Raw genomic sequence first — 23,800 nt, 5'->3', positions numbered from 1 at the left:
ATCTTGAATTTTTGTACACATACAAAACTAGCCCAGTTGGCATAGGTCTAAAATAGGTCTCACCTACCGCCTTTCTTTTGGGTCAGAAAGTAGTGGGAGTAGAACCCTTTTCCCTGACGGTGCGTCAGTACATGTTCAACTGCTCCAGACAGGGTAGAGAGCTCCACTGCAGCGCCAGCCGAGGCTGAGAGTTCAACCCCAGCCGGATCCAATTTCTCAGCCTCTCCCCCCGGCCATGGTCCCGACCAATCTCTCCACCCCCCGTCAGCTGAGAGCAATGAGCACGGGCGTGACCTCAGCCAGAAGAGGTGGGGCACGGGGCTGGCCTCCCCCAGTAGAAGCTTCACCCACTGCACATGAGCTTATTATATTAAAAATACACAAGTGTTCATGGGTTACTGTGGGATTGTATGTAACTTCCTAAGGTTTGCATTAGTCACATCTCCTAGAGAAGTGTCATGAGCTTCAACGGATTCTTTGAAACAAACTCTGTGCTAGACAAACAAAGTTAAATTGGGAGGAGGGGAAAGTAACTTCACACCTCTGAATGCTTTGTTTTTTAAGTTGTGCTTTGAGGAGAAACCCATTGTCTGCTAATTGCCTGTTACATGAGGACTTGACCCAAATTGGATAGAAGAGTGACTCTCGGATTCATGGGTGTGCTGGTTATGAACTTATGACCACAGAAAAATCCCTGGGTCAGATTTGAAGGACTGCTCACCTGCCAGAGCCCTTGCCTGAGTCAGCTGGTGATCTTGGGTAGGCTTATTAGAATGCATGTAGGTTCTTTTATCGTTTTTAGTATGTTTGTGATGTAAGACCTTTACCTTAAGAACAAAGGTGCTTGCTTAGAAGGAACTGTATGATAATTTAACTCAACTGTGTGATAATTACACTGTTTATAGCCTCTGAGAACTGGCACGTGGAGTCAGTCTGTATTGCTCCAAGGATTCACAGTATAGTCAGAGAACTGCGCAGCTTGGAAAAACCCCATGAAGCAGAGAGCAAGACACATGGTTCTCTCACCATAGAGGTGACAGTTGGGGAGCTGGAAGTCTGGGAATGGGTGCCCTTCCTGGACCACAGAAAGGGAATGCAGTTGCCCTGAACTGGGAACATTGCCACTGATGGCAGCCTGTGTGTACTGTGAGGTTGAAAGTAATTGATGAATCTTGGGACAGCAATCAACCCTGGAACAGAAAGTGGGCAGACACACTCCTTGGCAAGGAAGAAGCCTGGAAGATGATCCAGAGGCAGAGCAGGCAAGGACAGGAGATCTTTAGATGAATCTACCCACCTGCAAGGAAGAATTAGGCATCCAAAAGTCAAGCACCAGGACAAGTTGAACAGTTAAGGGAGCTCTTATACAGATTTCATTTATAATATCCTGCCAAAGCCTGTAATATCATTTGAAAGTCCTGTTCTATTTCAGAGTAGGACCACAGTTTCACTAGTACCTACAGAGCCTGCATATGCAATCACTTTGCGTGCAGAAATTGCATAACTGTACAACAGTACCAGATTTGCACATGCAAAGGGCTATTTGATTCTGTGATCTGTGCATACAATCAGAGAAGATTAGGGTGGAAGAGTCCTCAGGAGGTCTTCTAGTCCAACCCCCAGCTCAAAACAGGACCAACCCCAACTAAATCATCCCAGCTAGGGCTTTGTCAAGCCAGACCTTAAAAACCTCTAAGGAGGAGATTCCACCACCTCCCTAGGTAACCCATTCCAGTGCTTCATCACACTCCTAGTGAAATAGTTTTTCCTAATATCCATCCGAGACCTCCCCCACTGCAACTTGAGACCATTGCTGCTTGTTCTGTCATCTGCCACCACTGAGAACAGCTTAGCTCCATCCTCTTTAGAACCCCTCTTCAGGTAGTTGAAGGCGGCTATCAAATCCCCCTCACTTTTCTCTTCTGCAGACTAAATAAGCCCTGTTTCCTCAGCCTCTCCTCATAAGTCACGTGCCCCAGCCCCCTAATCATTTTTGTTGCCCTCCACTGGACTCTCTCCAATTGGTCCACATCCTTTCTGTAGTGGGGGGCCCAAAACTGGACACGATACTCCAGATGTGGCCCCAGCAGTGCCAAATAGAGGGGAATAATCACTTCCCACGATCTTCTGGCAATGCTCCTATTAATGCAGCCCAATATGCCATTAGCTTTCTTGGCAACAAGGGCACACTGACTCATATCCAGCTTCTCAGGCCATGTTTACACTACCCGCTGGATCGGTGGGTAGTGATCGATCTATTGGGGATTGATTTAGCACATCTAGTGTAGACACAATAAATCGATCCCCGATCACTCCGCTGTCGACTCCGGAACTCCACAGCGAGAGGTGGAAGCAGAGTCGACAGGGGAGCGGCGGCCGTCGATCCCGCGCCACGAGGACGCGAAGTAAGTGATTCTAAGTCGATCTAAGATACGCAACTTCAGCTACAAGAATAGCATAGCTGAAGTAGACGTATCTTAGATCGATCCCCGTCCCTAGTGTAGACCAGGCCTCATCCAGTGTAATCCCCAGGTCCTTTTCTGCAGAACTGCCACTTAGCCAGTTGATTCCCAGCCTCTGGGAGTTCATGGGGTTCTTCCATCCTAAGTGCAGGACTCCACACTTGTCCTTGTTGAACCTCATCAGATTGCTTTTAGCCCAATCCTCTAATTTGTCTAGGTCACTCTGGACCCTATCTACCTCCCCTGCCACCCCTCCAGCTTAGTGTCATCTGCAAACAGATATGAGGTCTGCAGCTTTATAAATGCAGAAATGTGAGATTTTGCAGTCTCAGCTGCAGTTTTGCAGACCAACTGAAAAGCCACTTTTGAAAATTTGGCAGATTACACAGCAGATAAATTCCCCCGGAAATTTAGGCACGTTATGTTGTTTTGCGTAACAGTTAAAAAAATTTTGGGAGAAAAATGGGAACTGAAGATGCACTTATTTTTAATCAAAGATGCAAAAAGATGAAAGAATTTAACTTTAAAAATCACCTAAAAAGGCTTGTGGTTTTTCCCCCCATTTTCTTGGTTATTAATTTCCATTTTTACAATGGGTGCTTGTTGAATGAACTTTTTGGAACCCTATCCACTGGTGACCAACCACTGTCACTTTGTCTTGCTATGCCTCTGGAAAGATGCAAGTGTTAAAAGTGCCAAGTCTTAGCAACTGTGTGTCCCTGAGGCCCACCGTTGATACATATTAAACACTACAGCAACAAAAAGACAATAGGCGCCAGAGAATAGCAGAATGGGAAACACATGCTTGAGGATTTAAATGTTGTTATATGCAGGAAGACTATTCAGGCTTTCCCACAGATAACAGTAGCTGCTAAAACTTTGGAATTTACATGAATTATATAATTTCAGGGCAGTGTGAAACTAGACAAGATTACCTCAAGCACTTGCATCCATTGCTACAGTATGTCCCTTCTATTTTGAAAGCATTTTAAGTATTTCAGGGGCCAGGTCCTCCGCTGGTGTAGGTCCACTGACCTCAATGAAGCTATGAAAATGTATGGCAGTTGAGGATTTGATTCCAGGACTCAGAATAAAGTGTTTTCAGGAATACAGGCATGTTGAAAATTTTGCGTACTAGATCTGGTGCTAAAAAGTAGGATCTTAGAGGAAAAAAATCTTGACATGCTGCAAACAGACCTGAGCTAGAAAGTATGGAATTGAAGGTGTAGGATACATAATGGAGCTGTAACCACAGCAAAATAGGATGGATCAGACCCTTTGAGCTTTTCTTTCCATATTTCTGTTACAATTCCTGTAGGCCAAAATTTTCAATTCAAGTTGAGCAACTAAAACTAGGGCAAAAATTCCCTCTGCAGTACACATTCTAGATCTCCTATTTTGCATTCATCCTGCTTGTGTGACACCAAGAACTTCCCCCTACTTTGTATTTTCCTTCCTGATGCATTACCCTCTGTTTACCATATGTTATTTTACTTCCTCTTTGTTAAAGCTACTCTATTGCTCAAGGCTATGACATTGAAACACAAGAAGATAGTTTTGTTATACATTAACTTCTACATATCAGGTTTCATGGAAATGGATTAAAGTACTGATCCCACTAAACTCAGTGGGAGTTTACCTAATTAGGAAGAAGACTGGGTGTAAAATGAGAAGGCTGGCTCCTTAAATACAATCCATATCATAATTGATCAAAGTCTACAAGGTAAATAGAGATCAGTTTCAGACATGAGATAAATGCAAAGTATTACTAATGCCATGCACCTTTGGAAATACCTACCCGATTTGGGGAAGAAGGGAAGGAAGGGGGAACTTAATCTGCCCTCGCTAACACTGGCTTCTATGTTACCCAGAGCATGGAGCCGCTGCAACGGAACTTTACACCACAAGGGATGTTACAGGATCATCTGTTCCTATCCCCACTGCTCATAAGGGCCTAAAGCTAGCCAGTGCCACCTCAATCAATGGGTGTTACTGGCCCTAGTGGGGTCATAACCAGACCACCTGGAAGATCTGCTAATTCCATGGGTCTCCCAGGCAGAAGAAGCTTCTAGCAGAACTGCTAGGGGGAATCCCAGCCACAATTTAAAGCTGCCTCCCTGGTGAAACTTTCCAGCTATCACCATCATCACCAGGTTGCATCTTCTCTGTTAGCACAGGGCTTTACAGTTGGTGAAAGTGGAGATGAATAAAATCCTAAATCTGCATTACTGACAACATCTAGAAAATGCAAAACAAAGCAACACTTCAAATGTTTGAAAACCCTTTACTTTTTCTACTCTGAACTTCAGGGTCTGCAAAATATTTTGCCTTGCTTGAGGCGGTAGAACAGACGGTCCAGGCTCCAACCACCATTATATGAGAGTTGAATGGAAACAACTTTCTGCAAATATCAGACCCATTTCAGGTCTTGCACAAATTCAGAGTTACCATAAAAGTTAGGGTGGCTCTAAGATGTGGAAAACGGGAAGCCACACCAGCTAGGTCTCCCCAAGAGACTAGCAAATTTCCTCATTCCTACCTGCTATGCCCCCTTTTCCAGTTCCATGGAAGGCAGCAGAGGTGCATTCCCCCACATCATCACAGGGCAGGGACCATCAACATTACCTGCCTTTCCTCATTCCTCCTTGCTCTCTTACTTCTCCCCTCCTCAGCCAAAGTGCAGGAGCCCTTGAGTTAAAATGCTGCTGTGGGTAACTGCGTGGCACAAGGTACAAAATATCAGCCCACCTACAACTCCAGTTCTTCAGGACCAAAGATTATTATTTTTCCATGATATACCAGCCTATCTGAATGGCACTTGTTACTTCTAGTGCAATATACATCAGAACTTCTCATATACATAACATTTCCAGCTAGTGAAGCTCTTAACTCACATGGGGGAAAAAAAATCTCTGTTCTGAAACCAAAGATCAAGGATTCTGTTCCTGAGACATCATGGGTGTGGACCCCGATTTGAAAGGTTGGTTTTGGAATTCAGATTGCCTTCTTACAGAATGCGTTTGTATAAATAGTCAGCTGACTGGTGCAAGGAAAAGAGCTGAAAACAAGAAATAGTCAATAGAAAAAGAAATTTGAAAAGAGGGGAAGAGCTGTTTCAATAGTCTCATTTATAATAGATAAAGAAAGGGAAAAGAACATCTGGTGACAGAGAACATAACTCATGATAGCCTTGAATTGTTCAGATTGGCAACTGGGCCCTGAATTCCTAGGTACCCACACACTCTGCAGCTATCTTAAATTTGCATTTGTACATGATGTACTGGCTAGTGGGTTTGTATACTGCTTCCCTTCAGATGGTGTCATACTCCCTCACTTGCATGTATCTATTGGACAGGTCATGCTAGTTAGCAAACACCTGCATTTTAGCAGAGGAGGGTCCTAAGTTTTATTTCCTAAAATCTGTGCTAATTCAGATATTGTTCCTGACATTACAGTACTAGTACCATAAGAGATACAACATGAATAGATGGGTGTGGCCCAGGGTTATACTGTAAAGGTACCAGCAAGTGGGGAAATACAGTAACTCCTCACTTAATGTTGTAGTTATGTTCCTGAAAAATGCGACTTTAAGCGAAACGATGTTAAATAAATCCAGTTCTCATAAGAATTAATATAAATGGGGGGGCTGGGCTGTAAACCGGAGTTTCAGTGGGAGTTCTGTTGGAGGAGAAGGTATTTGTATTTGGTTTTGTATTTGTATTATTTGTATGTGTAGAGGCTTGTAGGGGCTTTGTGCTGGGAGAGAAGCTGAGCCCTGATTAGGGGGCAGGGCTTCTCTGAGTAGGGGTCCTATAAAGGTAGCCAGTCAGGCAGGCAGCAGCACAGACAGTTGCAGCGGCACAGGAGCCAGCAAACAGCTGTAAACAAGGGAGTTTGAAAGGGGAGTTTGTCTTGCAGTGCTCGTTTGGGGTTTGTTTTTTCTGTGGGTGCTGGCGTATTGGTGTGGTTTGTGTTTCCCAGATTAACAGGGTTTAGGTGGCAAGGCGATGACAGATACAGAGGCAGCAGTGGGAGTGACCCATGTAGTGGAAGACACATCGAAGATGACTGGATGTGGAAGCTGTGGTATGTACATGATCCTGGAGGGGGCACCTGGTAAGAGTTTTGTCTGTATGAAGTGCCATCTGATAGAGCTGATGAAAGAAAAGATCCGAGGATTGGAGATGCAGGTGGAAAGTCTGGTTGAGTTTAGAAGGGGTTCGAGCGGATGATGGAGCAAAGACATGAGGCGGCTAAAGGGAAAAGCTCAGACTTGCGGATGGAAGCAGGACCGAAGAACTCTGAGGGGAGACTGCTGGGTGAGGAAAGTGGACAGTGGAAGCATGTGACGAGGAGAACCAGGCAGAGGAAAAGATGGGCTAGTGAAGGAGAAATAGAGCTCAAGAACAGGTTTGCAGAGTTGGAAAATGAAGGGGCTCAGCAGGTGGTCACTGAAGGTGGAAGAGCAAGGAAGAAGAGAAGAGCGGCTAGTCCCATAGGAAAAGGGGAAGACTCAATGGAGACTACACCAAATATGAGTCCCAGGAGGATACAGGATGGGTTGAAGAGGATTACAAGGGAGAATAGGAATGGAAAGAACTTGCAGCCAGAGGGAACAGGGGATAGACCGGAGAATCGCACCGTCACTAGGAAAAGGCAGGTCTACATGATCGGGGATTCCTTACTGAGAAGAATGGACAGGCCTGTAACCAGAGCTGATCCAGAGAATAGAAGGGTGTGCTGTCTTCTAGGTGCTAAGATACGGGATGTGGACCTCAGGTTGAAGAGGATCCTAAAGGGAGCGGGAAAGAATCCACTGATCGTCCTTCATGTGGGAACAAATGATACCGGTAGATTCTCGTTGGAAAGTATCAAGGGAGACTGTGCCAGGCTGGGGAAGACGCTTAAGGAAATCAAGGCTCAGGTGATCTCCAGTGCAATTGTGCCTGTTCCTAGAGAGGTTTCAGAGTAACAGCCGTGTTAGTCTGTATTCGCAAAAAGAAAAGGAGTACTTGTGGCACCTCAGAGACTAACCAATTTATTTGAGCATAAGCTTTCGTGAGCTCACAGCTGTAGCTCACGAAAGCTTATGCTCAAATAAATTGGTTAGTCTCTAAGGTGCCACAAGTACTCCTTTTCTTTTTGTTCCTAGAGAAGGGCAACAAAGGTGTGACAAGATTATGACTATGAACAGATGGCTTAGGCGGTGGTGCTATAAGGAGGGCTTTGGGATGTATGGCAACTGGGAGGCATTCATGGACAGAGGACAGTTCTCTCGGGATGGACTTCATCTGAGTAGGGAAGGAAATAGACTTCTAGGATGGAGGCTGGCACAACTGATTAAGAGAGCTTTAAACTAGGAATTTGGGGGAGATGACTGGGAGATGTCCAGGTAACCTCCACACTCGATTTTAACACTGAGGGGGAAGAAAACAAAGTAAGAAAGGATACAGCCATGGGTAGGAGAATGGACAAAAGGAGGAAGGGCAGTATGGATACCAGTCTAATAGGTCATACTGGCTATAGAATGTCCGTGCCTAATCAGGCAAAGAATGTGAGTGAGGCCAAACAGCAAAAATTAAGATGTTTGTACACCAATGCGAGGAGCCTTGGTGTACAAACAAAATGGAGGAACTAGAGCTACTGGTGCAGGAAGTGAAACCAGATATTATAGGGATAACAGAAACATGGTGGAATAGTAGTCATGGCTGGACTACAGGTATTGAAGGGTATGTGCTGTTTAGGAAAGACTGAAATAAAGGTAAAGGCGGTGGAGTAGCATTGTATATCAATGATGAAGTAGAATGTAAAGAAATAAGAAGTGATGGAAGGGATAAGACTGTCTGTCTGGGCAAAAATCGTATTGGGGAAGAAAACTACTAGAGCCGCCCCGGTGATAGTGCTTGGGGTGTGCTATAGACCGCCAGGATCTAATTTGGATATGGATAGAGCACTCTTTGAATGTTTTCAATGAAGTAAATACTAATGGAAACTGAGTGATCATGGGAGACTAACTTCCCAGATATAGACTGGAGGACAAGGGCTAGTAATAATAATAGGGCTCAGATTTTCCTAGATGCAACAGCTGATGGATTCCTTCATCAAGTAGTTGCTGAACCGACTAGAGGGGATGCCATTTTACATTTGGTTTTGGTGAGCAGTGAGGACCTCAGAAGAAATGGTTGTAGGGGATAATCTTGGCTCAAGTGATCATGAGCTAGTTCAGTTCAAACTGAAAGGAAGGATAAACAAAAATAAATCTGCAACTAGGGTTTTTGACTTCAAAAGGGCTGACTTTCAAAAATTAAGGAAATTAGTTAGGGAAGTGGATTGGACTGAAGAACTTATGGATCTAAAGGCAGAGGAGGCCTGGGATTACTTTAAGTCAAAGCTGCAGAAGCTATCAGAAGCCATCAGAAGCCTGCATCCCAAGAAAGGGGAAAAAATTCATAGGCAGGAGTTGTAGATCAAGCTGGATGAGCAAGCATCTCAGAGAGGTGATTAAGAAAAAGCAGAAAGCATACAGGGAGTGGAAGATGGCATCAGCAAGGAAAGCTACCTTACTGAGGTCAGAACATGTAGGGATAAAGTGAGACAGGCTAAAAGTCAAGTAGAGTTGGACCTTGCAAAGGGAATTAAAACCAATAGTAAAAGGTTCTATAGCCATATAAATAAGAAGAAAACAAAGAAAGAAGAAGTGGGACCGCTAAACACTGAGGATGGAGTGGAGGTCAAGGATAATCTAGGCATGGCCCAATATCTAAACAAATACTTTGCCTCAGTCTTTAATAAGGCTAAAGAAGATCTTAGGGATAATGGTAGCATGACAAATGGGAATGAGGATATGGAGGTAGATATTACCATATCTGAGGTAGAAGCGAAACTCGAACAGCTTAATGGGACTAAATCAGGGGGCCCGGATAATCTCCATCCAAGAATATTAAAGGAACTGGCACATGAAATTGCAAGCCCGTTCGCAAGAATTTTTAATCAATCTGTAAACTCCGGGGTTGTACTGTATGACTGGAGAACTGCTAACATAGTTCCTATTTTTAAGAAAGGGAAAAAAATGTGATCCGGGTGACTACAGGCCTGTTAGTTTGACATCTGTAGTATGCAAGGTCATGGAAAAAATTTTGAAGGAGAAAGTAGTTAAGGACATTGAGGTCAATGCTAATTGGGACAATACAAAACACAGTTTTACAAAAGGTAGATCATGTCAAACCAACCTGATCTCCTCCTTTGAGGAGGTAGATTTTTTTAGACAAAGGAAATGCAGTGGATCTAATTTTACCTAGATTTCAGTAAGACGTTTGATATGGTGCCACACAGGAATTATTCGTTAAATTGGAAAAGATGGGGATCAATATGAAAATTGAAAGGTGGATAAGTAATTGGTTAAAGGGGAGACTACAGCAGGTCCTACTGAAAGGTGAACTGTCAGGCTGGAAGGAGGTTACCAGTGGAGTTCCTCAGGTATCGGTTTTGGGACCAAACTTATTTAATCTTTTTATTACTGACCTCGGCACAAAAAGTGGGAGTGTGCTAATAAAGTCTGCCGATGATACAAAGCGGGGAGGTATTGCCAATTTAGAGAAGGACCGGGATATCATACAGGAGGATCTGGATGACCTTGTAAACTGGAGTAATAATAATAGGATGAAATTTAATAGTGAGAAGTGTAAGGTCATGCATTTAGGGATTAATAAGAATTTTAGTTATAAGCTGGGGATGCATCAATTAGAAGTAACTGAGGAGGAGAAGGACCTTGGAGTATTGGTTGACCACAGGATGACTGAGCCGCCAATGTGATACAGCCATGAAAAAAGCTAATGCGGTCTTGGGATGCATCAGGCGAGGTATTTCCAGTAGAGATAAGGTGGTATTAGTACCATTATACAAGGCACTGGTGAGACCTCATCTGGAATACTATGTGCAGTTCTGGTCTCCCATGTTTAAGAAGGATGAATTCAAACTGGAAGAGGTACAGAGAAGGGCTACTAGGATGATTCGAGGAATGGAAAACCTGTCTTATGAAAGGAGACTCAAGGAGCTTGGCTTGTTTAGCCTAACCAAAGAAGGATGAGGGGAGAGATGATTGCTCTCTATAAACATATCAGAGGGATAGGAATTATTTAAGCTCAGTACCAATGTGGACACAAGAACAAATGGATATAAACTGGCCATCAGGAAGTTTAGACTTGAAAATAGATGAAGGTTTCTAACCATCAGAGGTGTGAACTTTTGGAATAGCCTTCCAAGGGAAGCAGTAGGGGCAAAAGACCTATCTGGCTTCAAGATTAAACTCAATAAGTTTATGGAGGAGATGATATGATGGGATAACATGATTTTGGCAAGTAATTGATCTTTAACTATACATGGTTGTCATAAAAATAAAGAGAAGGGTAACCATCTTTCTGTACACAGTGCTATAAAATCCCTCCTGGCCAGAGGCAAAACCCTCTCACCTGTAAAGGGTTAAAAAGCTAAGATACTTTCAAATCTGGACGAGGGGGGAACAAAAGGTTTGTCTATGGTGTGATGCTTTTGCCGGGAACAGATCGGGAATAGGTTGGATATTAGGAAAAACTTTTTCACTAGGAGGGTGGTGAAACACTGGAATGCGTTACCAAGGGAGGTGGTAGAATCTCCTTCCTTAGAAGTTTTTAAGGTCAGGCTTGACAAAGCCCTGGCTGGGATGATTTAATTGGGGATTGGTCCTGCTTTGAGCAGGGGGTTGGACTAGATGACCTCCTGAGGTCCCTTCCAATCCTGATATTCTATGATTCTATGTAGCCTTACAACTCCTGTTAAGTTAGTAAGTAACCTAGCTAGAAATGTGTTCAATTTTCTTTTGTTTAATGGCTGGTAAAATAGCTGTGCTGAATGGAATGTATATTCCTGTTTTTGTGTCTTTTTGTAACTTAAGGTTTTGCCTAGAGGTATTCTCTATGTTTTGAATCTGATTACCCTGTAAGGTATTTACCATCCTGATTTTACAGAGGTGATTCTCTTACCTTTCCTTTAATTAAAATTCTTCTTTTAAGAACCTGATTGATTTTTCATTGTTCTTAAGGTCCGAGGGTTTGGGTCTGTGTTCACCTGTACAAATTGGTGAGGATTCTTATCAAGCCTTCCCCAAGAAAGGGGATATTGGGCTTGGGGTGATATTTTCGGGGAAGACATCTCCAAGTGGGCTCTTTCCCTGTTCTTTGTTTAACATGCTTGGTGGTAGCAGCATACGGTTCAAGGACAAGGCAAAGTTTGTACCTTGGAAGTTTTAACCTAAGCTGGTAAGAATAAGCTTAAGGGGTCTTTCATGCGGGTCCCCACATCTGTACCCTAGAGTTCAGAGTGGGGAAGGAACCTTGACTCCGGTAAATAGACCCAATGGCCTGTGATGGAATGTTAGATGGGGTAGGATCTGAGTTACTACAGAGAATTTTTTCCTGGCTATCTGGCTGGTGAATCTTGCCCACATGCTCAGGGTTCAGCTGATCGCCATATTTGGGGTTGGGAAGGAATTTTCCTCCAGGGCAGATTGGAAGAGGTCCTGGGGTTTTTTTCACCTTCCTCTGCAGCATGGGGCACGGGTCACTTGCTGGAGGATTCTCTGCACCTTGACGTCTTTAAACCATGATTTGAGGACTTCAATAGCTCAGACATAGGTGAGAGGTTTATTGCAGGAGGGGGTGGGTGAGATTTGGTGGCCTGCATTGTGCAGGAGGTCAGACTAGATGATCATAATGGTCCCTTCTGACCTTAATATCTGAATCGGAGTCCAGGGAAATTTTTTTCACCAGACCAAAAAATTATATTTTATATATATATAGACACACACAGAGTATGTGTGTCTATATATACAAGCAATTTAATACTGTACACAGCAGTGATGATTGTGAAGTTAGAGGGTGGAAGAGGGTGGGATATTTCCCAGGGAATACCTTACTGCTAAATGATGAACTAGCATTTAGCTAAGCCCTCAAGGGTTAACACATTGTTGTTAATGTAGCCTCACTCTACAAGGCAGCACGAATCTAGGAAGGGGAAACAGCATGGCAGACAGAGACAGAGACACACCCCCTCTGTATGTGGGAGAGGGGGACAGAGATGCACATTACCCCTTTAAGTACACTGACCCCACGCTAAGTACACTATTATCAGGAAGTTGAGACAGCAGCTGCGGCCAGTAAGCTCTCTCCATCCTGAGCCCTGTCATGTCCCCACCCTGCTCTATATGGAGAAGGGGTCAGCAAGGGGGCAGGAGCAGGGTGGAGGGGGACACCCTGACATTAGCCCCCTTTGCTCCCCCTGCACAGCAAGCAGGAGGTTCCTGGGAGCAGCTTCAAGGCAGAGGGAAGGAGCAGCACATGGCAGTGGGGGAGGGACAGCTGAACTGCCAGCAATTGATAGCCTGCTGGGTGGCTGCCTCACAGGGAACTTAGGGGAGCGGCGAGCTGATAGGGGGGCTGCCGGTCCACCCTGGTTCCAAGCCCCCACCAGCTAGCTGCAACGGGCTGCTCTTCCTCAAGCAGTGGACAAAGCAGGCAGCTGCCAAACAACATTATAAGGGAGCATTGCACAACTTTAAACGAACATGTTCCCTAACTGATCAGCAATGTAACAACGAAACAACGTTAGCCAGGACAACTTTAAGTGAGGAGTTACTGTACCACATCTGGCTCATTTAAAGGTTTCATCTTTCCAAGTAGAGGATTTCCTCACCCTGGCCACATATGAAGATTCAAGCTTTAATCAGTCTGGTCCAACATGGGAGCAAAATGCCAAACAAAGGATAGCTTGGTTCACCAAGAGAAAACTGAAAAGAGAATTATACAGCCCTTAACTGAGGGGCTTTGGCGAGCAGCAGCATTTCCCTTCTGGGTAAGTAAGGCAGTCGCTTTCCCAACATCTGCTTAGTCTGGAAGCTTCCTGGCTAATTTCTTCCCTGAACCAAGAGGAAAGAGTAAGCCCTTCCTCCTTTCCTCATGGACTTGTCTGTACAGCAGAGATGCAAAGAAGATGGTGTTAAAGGACTCAGATGGAAGATTCTTCATTTCTTGGGAAAAGGATGGGGCAGGCCCTCTGTATGGTTTTCTTTCAGACAGTTACCCCAAACTAAGGTCAGCGAGGAAGGGTTATGTGCAAGCACATCACAGAAAGGTCCTATATATCCCACCCCAGCCTCCCCCAGGTAGTAATGTGAATGCCAAGATCAGGGTCACACTGTATTTCAAAGTGACAGGCTTGATCAAAATAAGAAGGCAGCATTGTAAGCATGACTTTAAGAAAGAGGGAAAAAAATCTTACACAAGGAAGTGGACTGATTTATGCTGCAATAAGTCTCTAAAGAGCATGAAAACTAATAATATAACCGAGAAGCCCAAGAGCCAATAAACTGCAATTCAATGGTTGGCAAGTGTGTGATGACAAACCTGAAATGTATCCACAATGGGGTTTCGAGAAAATTTAAGTCCTAGTCTTCCAAAACTATTAATTCCACCAGCTATGTGGAGAAGACAGGACGACACATTCAGCCCTATTTAAGAGTCTCCAGCTGAGTTTTCTTTGGTAAAGTCAACAGTAACTAGGACTAATTCCAGTTAGAGCATTTTAACTACAATGTTCTGATTATGATATTGTACTGACATAGACTAATAAAATGCTAAAGAAACAAACAGTAGCAGTGTTATCACTATATTCATTTTGTGCCTTTCCTCTCAGGACTTTCCCTCTTCTAAAAAAAATATTCATAAGAATCATACTGACAATCTACTTCTAAACCACCACCAGCCAACCAAAAAAAAAAAGAAAATAGAGGAATTTAGTAATAACAAACAACCAAACCAAATAAAAATTCTAGAGTTTTATAGTTCATTTATTTTTTGGTTCACCGATGGTTCTGAAAAAAATAAATAAATCAGTTCAAGTTGAATCAAAATCTGAAAATTCTGAAAAATTTCAACAAACTAAAGAAAGTCAGTACTGGGTAAATGTTTCACTCCACCCAAAACATTTTGGTTTGGGATGTTTTTCAAGGTGCTAGATTCATACAAAGGCCAGAGTAGGTGGTAGCAACGGTGACAGCAGAGTTCCCTTATAAGCTTTAGGCGAGTTGTTAGGGCACTTAGCTGGAATGTGGGAAATCCAGGTTCAATTCTACCCTCTCCCTAATGTGGAGAAGGGATTTTAAATGGGTCCCTCACATTGCAGGTGAAGTGCCTAACTAATGGACTAAATCTTATAAAGGGACCCATCCCTACCTCCTTCTATTCTGACTCTTTTGCAAATCTAGCCCTTTGAAAACACACAGAAACAAAACATTTAAAGTGCAACAGAATATTTAGTTCCCTCCACCTTCAATGGACTGTTTTGATTTGCTGTAGTTTTTTGGAATTTTTAAACATTAGGCTATGGATAGTTCAGAGTGGGTTCTCACAATCTCATCTGTTCCACTCTATATAAATAACCAATCATTGGAGCACATATGTAAACTTGGGCCTCTCAGCTCCCAGGTGAGTGCCCGACTGGGCTAGAGAGTCATTCTCTCTTTGGCCAAATGACTATTTTAGTATTTATATAAAGGAAGAGAGCTTCAACAGGACAGATTGAGCAAGACCCACCCCAGACTACTCTAACTTAGACACACTCTTCTGCAATATGGGAGATCTAAGTTCATGTGCACTCTCCACATCAAAGGGAGGAACTGACCCCAGGTCTATCCCACTCAGCTGACTGCCCCAACCATTGGGCTAAGGCTTATAAGGGAGACAGCATCTCCTCCTCCACCCTTTTGTAAATTGTGCCTCAGTATAAAAATGTTTTTGGCTGTATCTGTTCAGCAAATTGGTGTCAAATTCACAAATAGTTTCAGTTTGCTGAAAAATGCATTTTAGATGACTTTTCTATTCACCAAAAATATTTTCCCAGCTCTAATTTGGACCCCAAAAAGGAAAGTGCCAGAGACTCCATGAAGTCCACTAGGGACTTGGCTTTTGGATTTCTGTGCAATGGTAATGGGCAGGGGTGAGGGGATAGAGGTCTCAAAGCATTCAAATATTATTATTAATTATTATTATTATTTTCAGACCTGTGATTAGTCAAAGGTCTTGTCTTTTCCCTACTTCACAGTGACACATACACATTTGGTACCTCTCATGGAATGAATGGGGACATATTATTTAAACTTCACAAGAACCGAACGTTTACTTTATCACAAAGAAGAGTAAATGAATGTTAACGTGTAATTAAAACCCATGAAAAAAAAAATCAGACAAAGCACAGATCAATGTCAGAACAAAGGAGTAGTATCCTTGACTTGAGAGTCATGCAGAGACACATTACTGAAAAGAGCCACTGTAACAATGTTAATTAACAAGCCTTCAGAGGTCAACCATCTATCTAGTTCATTTTTTAATCATAAAGTTAATGTAGTTTGTAATATCAAGAATGCTTTGAGCAAAAAAGTTCGTGCATGGCAGCTACACTGATCTGGCCAGATAAAAATCCCATTTATACAGATACACTGCTTTCCCTGCTTACACTGCAGTTTAAGCACTATGATTGTACAAGGCACTGTGCAAATGCTGAACTATGCTGAATCCAAAACAGTTTCCAGCAGTAAAAAGCAGATAGACCTCCTAGTGGCACTGGTGAGAGTACAAAACAATTCAGCCTCAGTAAAGAACAAAGACCACTGTGACATATGGTCATTATAATTGGAATGAGTCATGGTTCAGGTGAGTTTTTAACTTTTGGAATAAGGAGAGGAAGATGGTTGGCATTTATGAATTGGGAGGGTAATCCAAATGTAAGGCCTGATTTGAAGAAGAAGATGCTAAGATTAGAGTTGCAGAAGACAAAGGGAGCAAAGAGAAGAGAGGCATTGGTGGAATGTACAGAGCAGAATGAGCGTAGGAGGTATAGGTAGGGAAAGGGCTAAGTGATGAAATCCTGAAGTCAGTGGGATTTTGGCTATTGACTTTCAGAGTCAGGATTTCACCCACGGGGTGCATTTGAAACTGAAGAGGGGAAGCTTGAATTTGATGCAGAGAGAGAGAGAGAGAGAGGAGACAGTGCAAAGATTCAGGAATTGGTGGCGCGACCTTCAAAGAGCAGCAAGAAGCCAACATGACCTGGGCACTGGAGTTTCAGTGGAAGAGGATGTAGGAGAGAAGGCCCATTCTGTAGTCTTTCCCCTTCAACTCTTGTCACTGCTGCAGAGTGCTGAGGTCCCCTCCCCCCCATTTTTTAAAGTTTGGGATAAAGTAGGAAAATGTAACCATCCATGATGTCATGATAATCACCAGGAAACCATGAGAAGGTAGGAGTCAAGAAAGCACACAGAGATGCTGGTTCTCTGCTTTCTCAGTTTTTCCAAGGAATGTACACATAAAAGGATGGATGCTAGACTGATCCTGAGAGAGGAACAAATCCAACCTCCCCCCACACAGAACAATTCAGAAGAAACTGTGTGGAAACTCAGGGTACATACTCATGCTATCCACATACAGATATGTGAAACTAGCATTAAAATAAAGAGAGCTTGATTCTCTACTGCCTTGCACTTTACATAGCTATTCATAGCTCAGCAAAATCTAGAGCAAATTGAAATTTTTCTGATGGAACATTTTTTGTCATCAGAAAATGCCAATTTCTAGAAATCAAAGCTTTCTGTGAGAACATGTCAACACTGCCTTTATTATTATTATAATTACTAAAAAGGAAAAACAATTGAAAATGGTATTCTGATAAGGTCCAAATGTTCCATTTTGACATTATTGAAGTGGAATGTTCTGATTTTTTTTGTTCTGAAGTTAATATTATAATATATAAAATTTTAAAAAGTCAAAGTTGTTTCAGTTAAGCTGAAATGAAATTTTCAAAAATTTTGTTTTGCAAGAAATTTAGAACATTGTTTCAATTCAGAATGGAAAGATTTCAAAATATTGGAATTTTCCATAGAACAGAAATTCCAAGTTTTGCCCAGCCCTAGCAAAATACTATTTTCCATTCACCATATGCACGTGAAAAATAAACAGCACAGGGCGGTCTCTGTGGAGTGTGAGGAAGTAGCATGTCTAGCAAGCGGCTGTCTTTTTGTAGTTGCTATGTCATCCAGCATCAAATCCATTTAAGTCAATAGTAAAACTCCTATTGACTTCAACAACGCCAGGATTTCACTCAGAGTACTTATGAGCAGGGATGGATTGAATTTGAAGAGACATCATATACTCAGACAAACATTTTAACAAAATTTAATGGGTCACAAAACCTCACTCACCAACTCGTGTAATAGACTCAACCTCTGGCTGAGTTACTGAAATCCACAAATCATGGTTTGAAGGTTTCAAGTTACAGAGAATTCACCGGTTTCAGAGTAAGAGCCGTGTTAGTCTGTATTCGCAAAAAGAAAAGGAGTACTTGTGGCACCTTAGAGACTAACCAATTTATTTGAGCATGAGCTTTCATGAGCTACAGCTGTTGATGAACAGTGATGAAGTGAGCTGTAGCTCATGAAAGCTCATGCTCAAATAAATTGGTTAGTCTCTAAGGTGCCACGAGAATTCACCATTTACACTAGTTTAAACCTACAAGTGACCCGTGCCGCACGCTGCAGAGGAAGGAGAAAAACTCTAGGGTTTTGGCCAATTTGACCTAGGGGGGAAATTCCTTCCCGACCCCAAATATGGCAATCAGTTAGACCCTGAGCACATGGGCAAGACCCACCAGGCAGATACTATCGAGAATTATTTCCCAGGTAACTCCGAGCCCTCCCCAGCTAGTGTCCCATCTCCAACCATTGGGGATTTTTGCTATTGGCCATTACCAATGGGCAGGGCTTAAATTCAGCTGGAGCCCACCACAGCAGAGCTCCAGTAAATATTTTCAAATCTGCAGGGCCGAAGCCCCAAGTTCCTGTGCCCCATAGCTGAAGCCCAGATCTTCAGGTGGGGGCACTCCTGAAAATAATCTCTCTGAATTTAAACCCTGCCGATGGGCCACACGCCATTGTGGGCAGTCCCATTGTACCATCCCCTCCATAAAGTTATCAACTATGGCTGATCTGATTTCTTAATTATCAGGTAAGTCCAGCATCTGTAATTAATATACAGAAAGACTAAAAAGTCTTTAGATTTAGCTTTTAGAAATTAGGATTTTGTTTTATAATTCCGGTGCCAACCAGAAGCTGCAAATGTGATTTAATAATTATCAGAGGGGTAGCCGTGTTAGTCTGTATCCACAAAAACAATGAGGAGTCCAGTGGCACCTTAAAGACTAACAAATTTATTTGGGCAGAAGCTTTCGTGGGTAAAAAACCCACTTCTTCAGATGCATGGAGTGAAAATTACAGATCAATATAATAATGCCTGCATCTCTAATTTTCAGTGCATGCATCTGAAGAAGTGGGTTTTTTACCCATGAAAGCTTATGCCCAAATAGATTTGTTAGTCTTTAAGGTGCCACCAGAGTCCTCATTGTTTTAATAATTGCATCAATCATTTACTGATTTGGGAATAAACCTGAATTTCAGAAGTATATTATTTATCTGTGAAAGAGATATTTACCACACCATGGTTGTTGACTTAATAGAAGAACTAAACTACTTTGGATGATGAATATTCATGTTTTAAATGGCACCTAGTGTACATACTGTAAATGATACCCAAAAAGTACATGTATTTCCTAATCAATATGACAATGGTAGCCATGAATGTCTAATCATTTTGTTCTGTCTGGCTTTCACTGACTATATTGTAGTCAGTGAAATATCTGATTTCAGGCAGCACTCAGTTGTTCATACAGGATTTTGCATTTCTTCTGTCCTCTTTTATTGATATGAGCTTTTTCAGCTGTTGCCCATGGAAACAGAGAGGAAATCTGACCACTAGTTTCAGTGTATCAGATACAAAATTGAAGAGAACCTTATTTATTTCCTTATCCTCCAGAAGGAAGTTGTCCTAAGTATCAACTGGCTTCTGGCTCAAAGAAAGAAAGTTGCTTGATTGGTACTAATGAGAGGACATAGGACACTTGTTTGTATGGCAGGCTTTATATGCTTGGTACAACTTCACAACATTCAAATAATAAGCAACAATGTACTTAGAGATGGTCCTGACTCAAGAGCAACTAGCAGAAAACCCTCTTGAGCTTTGGGAAAATTTGGAGCCAGATCACGATTGAGTGTCATAACTTGGGCTTATCTCTACCTGGGACGGAATTTAAAACACAACTCATGGGGCTACTTGGAAAATAAATGCAAAGACAGCGCTCCACTTGATGAATACCACAAGAGAGAGATTTTGAAAGGAAGCTAATGATCTGCTCACTCCCAGTTGTCAATTTTGGGCTAGCCCCAGCATAAAATTGCTTAATACGCTGATGTGTAATTTTCTGAAAATTAGGAATGGTACAAACTTCTTTGATATAAAAAAAATAATCAACATTTGCCCATCAGTTTTCCTTTCTAAACCAGCTTTAAGGGTGAATACTGATTAGACTTCAAGTTGGTAACTCAACCAGGCTCTCAGCTGTAATGTTAAAGACACAAGATGGGGCAGACAGAAACAAATACATCCTGATAATCCAAATATTTTAGGGAATTTCTAGGGCCTGATCCCCTACTCTGCAAATACCTTTCTTTGGTGCCAACTGTGCGGGACCTACTGAATGTTACTTCTCTGGGTTCTGAGGAGCCCAAAGCAATACTCAACAATTCTATCGGTATCTTTTCCCACACACGGGCAAGACATACCAGACTTACTTTTGGTGTGAATGTTAATATTGTCAAAGAAGCCTCCTAAAGTGAATCTGCAAAGTATTTACATAAGTCACTTAACATGAACAAACAGGTCACTGTGTCCAAGCAGAATAACTACCACTTTAAGTGTCCATTTGGAAGCACAAATAAGCAAAGAGCCCTGCTTGAATACAAACATTTGGATCTGCATCCAAGATAATTAACTTGTATCTGACCCACGATCCACACTCCATCTTTTATATGTATCTGCATCCACACCCATACTAGCACCCTAGCTCACTGTTAGAGCCATGCACGGATACAGAAATTTGGATCCACACCCGATCTGCAATCTGGAAAGATGGTAAACATTACAACTGCATCCTTATCAGCGCATATAAAGTAGATATCCACGGATTTGCAGGGCTCTACAAATAAGCATTTGCATGCACAAATATAGGAGTTTGTACACATGAACTGCTAGCTCAGAAATGATGCAGGCAAAGTTTAGGTGGCTCTGGAGTATTTGGCTCAGACATACTAGAAGGTTTTAATACACATTTCTACAGTCTCTATAATCATTTTAGTGTGTATGGTGTGTTTTCTTAAAAAAAAGAGGTAAACTCTTGTTAATAGCGAAAAGAAAAGGAGTACTTGTGGCAGCTGAGAGACTAACAAATTTGCCTAATTAGCCACAGTCGAATATCAATGTATCCACAACAAAGTTCTAAATATTTCCTGTATCAGAAACATATGGTTTCAGCAATTCAGCCATTAGTTACTGACCTAATGTGGAATGTTTTTAATGACAGATTTAAAGATTATCCATGAAGCAACTATAACAGGTTTTGAGAATTCTTTTGACAGATGGTTAATAGTGAACTGCTGATCACCACTTGCAATGGCTTGACAGCTGACAGATCGCTTGTGTTTTGCCAATTTGGCAACATCACCTGGACCGGTGCAGAAAAGCATTTACAGCTTTCAAGATGGTTTTTATGTTCCTCAGATGGAAACTAACTGAAATTCTTTATGCACATCAGAACGCACCAGCGCAACCATGAATAGAGACATGCTAAAACCCCAGTGCAGAACTGCTACATTGTCAACAGCACTGAGCACCTTCCAGTGAACTAAGTAATTCCTAAATTGCTTTACAGAAACTAAAGTTATGGGGGAAAGCCCTGGGGGTAAAGATGCAGCCTGTAGAGTTTGGGTGGAGTCAAGAATATTTAGCCTTTTGTAAGTAAACATAATCCTGATAGTTTTTCTTCCACAGTGTTGTTACAACTACTGTTTAACCCAGTCATCAATGTCAACATAGCAGCAGGAAACATGTACCAATATAACCCTTTAGTGAACATGTTTTCTTACACAGGACTCCATTTTCTACTCAGCATGGACAAATTTAGCCAGCATTTTTGGTAAAGTGAGATTTGGGTTTTATTAATTAAAAGAATCCACAATGTGATGCTAATTATTGTCAAAAATCAGGTAAAGTTATTTCAGTCTATCAACTTCAAGGGAAATAGGTACAGATCCAGATTCAGCTTACAAAAAAATTCATCCATCCATCCAATTTGTGGCTACTTTATAAATACCACCGCAATACACTTCACTATGAATATTACATGTTTAGTTTAATTTAGTCAGCTACTGTTTCTCACTGTAAATGCTATCATGAATTCTATCATCAGTAAATGTTAAAGGAAGGTTGAATACAAAAGCATTCATTTGTTATTATGAGTTGATTCTATTTATAATGTTCTGCAAATATATATACATATATATACACATACACACATATACATATACATATACATACACATACAGACATATACATATACATATACACACACCCCCCCCCAGAGAGGAAACTGCGTCTCCAGTTCAGTTTTCTAGCAGATGAGCTACAGAATTTTAATTCCACCTCAACCTTGACTGACTCAGTCTAAAAATAGCCTTTTTGATGTGTCACAAGACACTCAAGTTCTGGTTTATTTGAACTGATTAACATATAATCAACCTTTGGCACAAATGCTTGATTAAAACTCACATTCAAAGCTGGATGTTGTTAAAATCCTGAAACAAAACACATTTTATAAATAATGAATACATTTTTCCCATGTTGTTTTTGTAAAATAATCTCACTTGAGACCGCCTGATCTGAACATTGAATAGCTTTTACTGAAAATTAAGCACATCTCAAAAGCAAACAATTTTAACTATTTCAGCTTCACTACTTCTGATGAAATAGAATCAAATACAAGAAGATTTTAGAATACATTTATGTCTTCTGTTAGGATCAAATTGAAATTACTTGCAGTCTCCATTAAAGCCTATCACACCAACTGATTATTTTTCCTGAAGATTCCCCCTCCCCCCGCCTCTCTCTCACACACACACACACACACACACACACACACACACGTCACTTTCCCCGTTCCCTCCCCCCGCCCCAAGGAATAAAAAGCCAGCTACTGATTCTAAAAAAGAATTCTAACTTCACAGCTGCTTCTGAATAACTGTCTACTTTTTAACACCCTTTCTAGTTTTCAAGTTATTGAATGGGTCACTTAGAGCCATAGCTTGCTCAAAATCAAACTAAGTTTGTGCACCAAAAAATAAATTGCTTATGTACCTCTTTAAATGTTCCTCTTTCATATTCAATCAAATCAATGGCAATAAAGTGTTGCACTGAAGCAGATAATTCCATACAGTCAAAAAAAAAAAAGAAAGAAAGATAGGATTGAACATGACAACTTTGAACTTCCATATTGCACTTTACTACATCCCCCATCAAAAAAAAACCAAACAAACAACAAACACACCTCACAAACACACCTTACCCAAATGTCCTCTTGTTGTTGATTTAAAACATGAACAGGAACCTGACAGAAAACACTGTTCAACATACAAAAGCACAACACTAAAACTACCCAGTTTCCAGTGAGTCTGAACAAAAGCAATAGATCTAAACATCCCCCAACTTTGGTATAATTCAGATGCAGAGATGAACTTTGGGGCTGCCCCCTTTGTCTGGGTTGAAATAAAATCCAAACATACTCAAACTTTGGAAACAATGAAACTATTAAGCTCTGCAGTTTAGTCCATATGCAAATAGCTACTATCCTGGTCTCTTTAAGAGACCTTCTTAAAGCCCACCTTTACCAAGATACCCCATCCCAAAAAAGGAAGAGTGGTCCAGCGGTTAAGGTACTAACCTTAGACTCAGAAGATCAGGTTGCATTCCTTCTGCTGCCCCAGACTTACTGTGACATGTTGGGCAACTCACGTAGGGTGTCTGCACAGCAGCTAGATGTAATTTCCAGCTGAGGTAGACGTACATGCATTAGCTCTGTTTGAGTTAGCACAAAAAAGTGGCAGTGGCAGCTCGGGCTAGCCACCCAAATATGTGCCAAAGCAGTTGGGCACAACTGTAGTTGAGTGACTAGCTTGTGGGCATGGTGGCACACTACTTCTTTAGGCACTAGCTCAAGCTGAGCTGCGGCCTGTATGACTACCAAACGGGGAATTACACTTCCCCATTGCTTTGTAAATATACTCTTAGTCTCGGTGTACCTCAGCTTCCCATCTG

The 23,800-nt window shown here is 41.8% G+C and overlaps 1 protein-coding gene across 2 annotated transcripts in view; it reads right to left on the bottom strand.

The window, feature by feature from the left end:
• The window catches only part of KCNIP4 (potassium voltage-gated channel interacting protein 4), an 857,625-nt gene that overhangs the window by 407,206 nt on the left and 426,619 nt on the right, over window positions 1–23,800 (bottom strand). The gene's annotated exons all lie outside the window — the stretch shown is intronic.

Source organism: Natator depressus, chromosome 4 (assembly GCF_965152275.1).
Source record: "Natator depressus isolate rNatDep1 chromosome 4, rNatDep2.hap1, whole genome shotgun sequence".
NCBI classification, from domain to species: domain Eukaryota; kingdom Metazoa; phylum Chordata; order Testudines; family Cheloniidae; genus Natator; species Natator depressus.
This window is presented reverse-complemented; position numbering and strand designations above follow the sequence as displayed.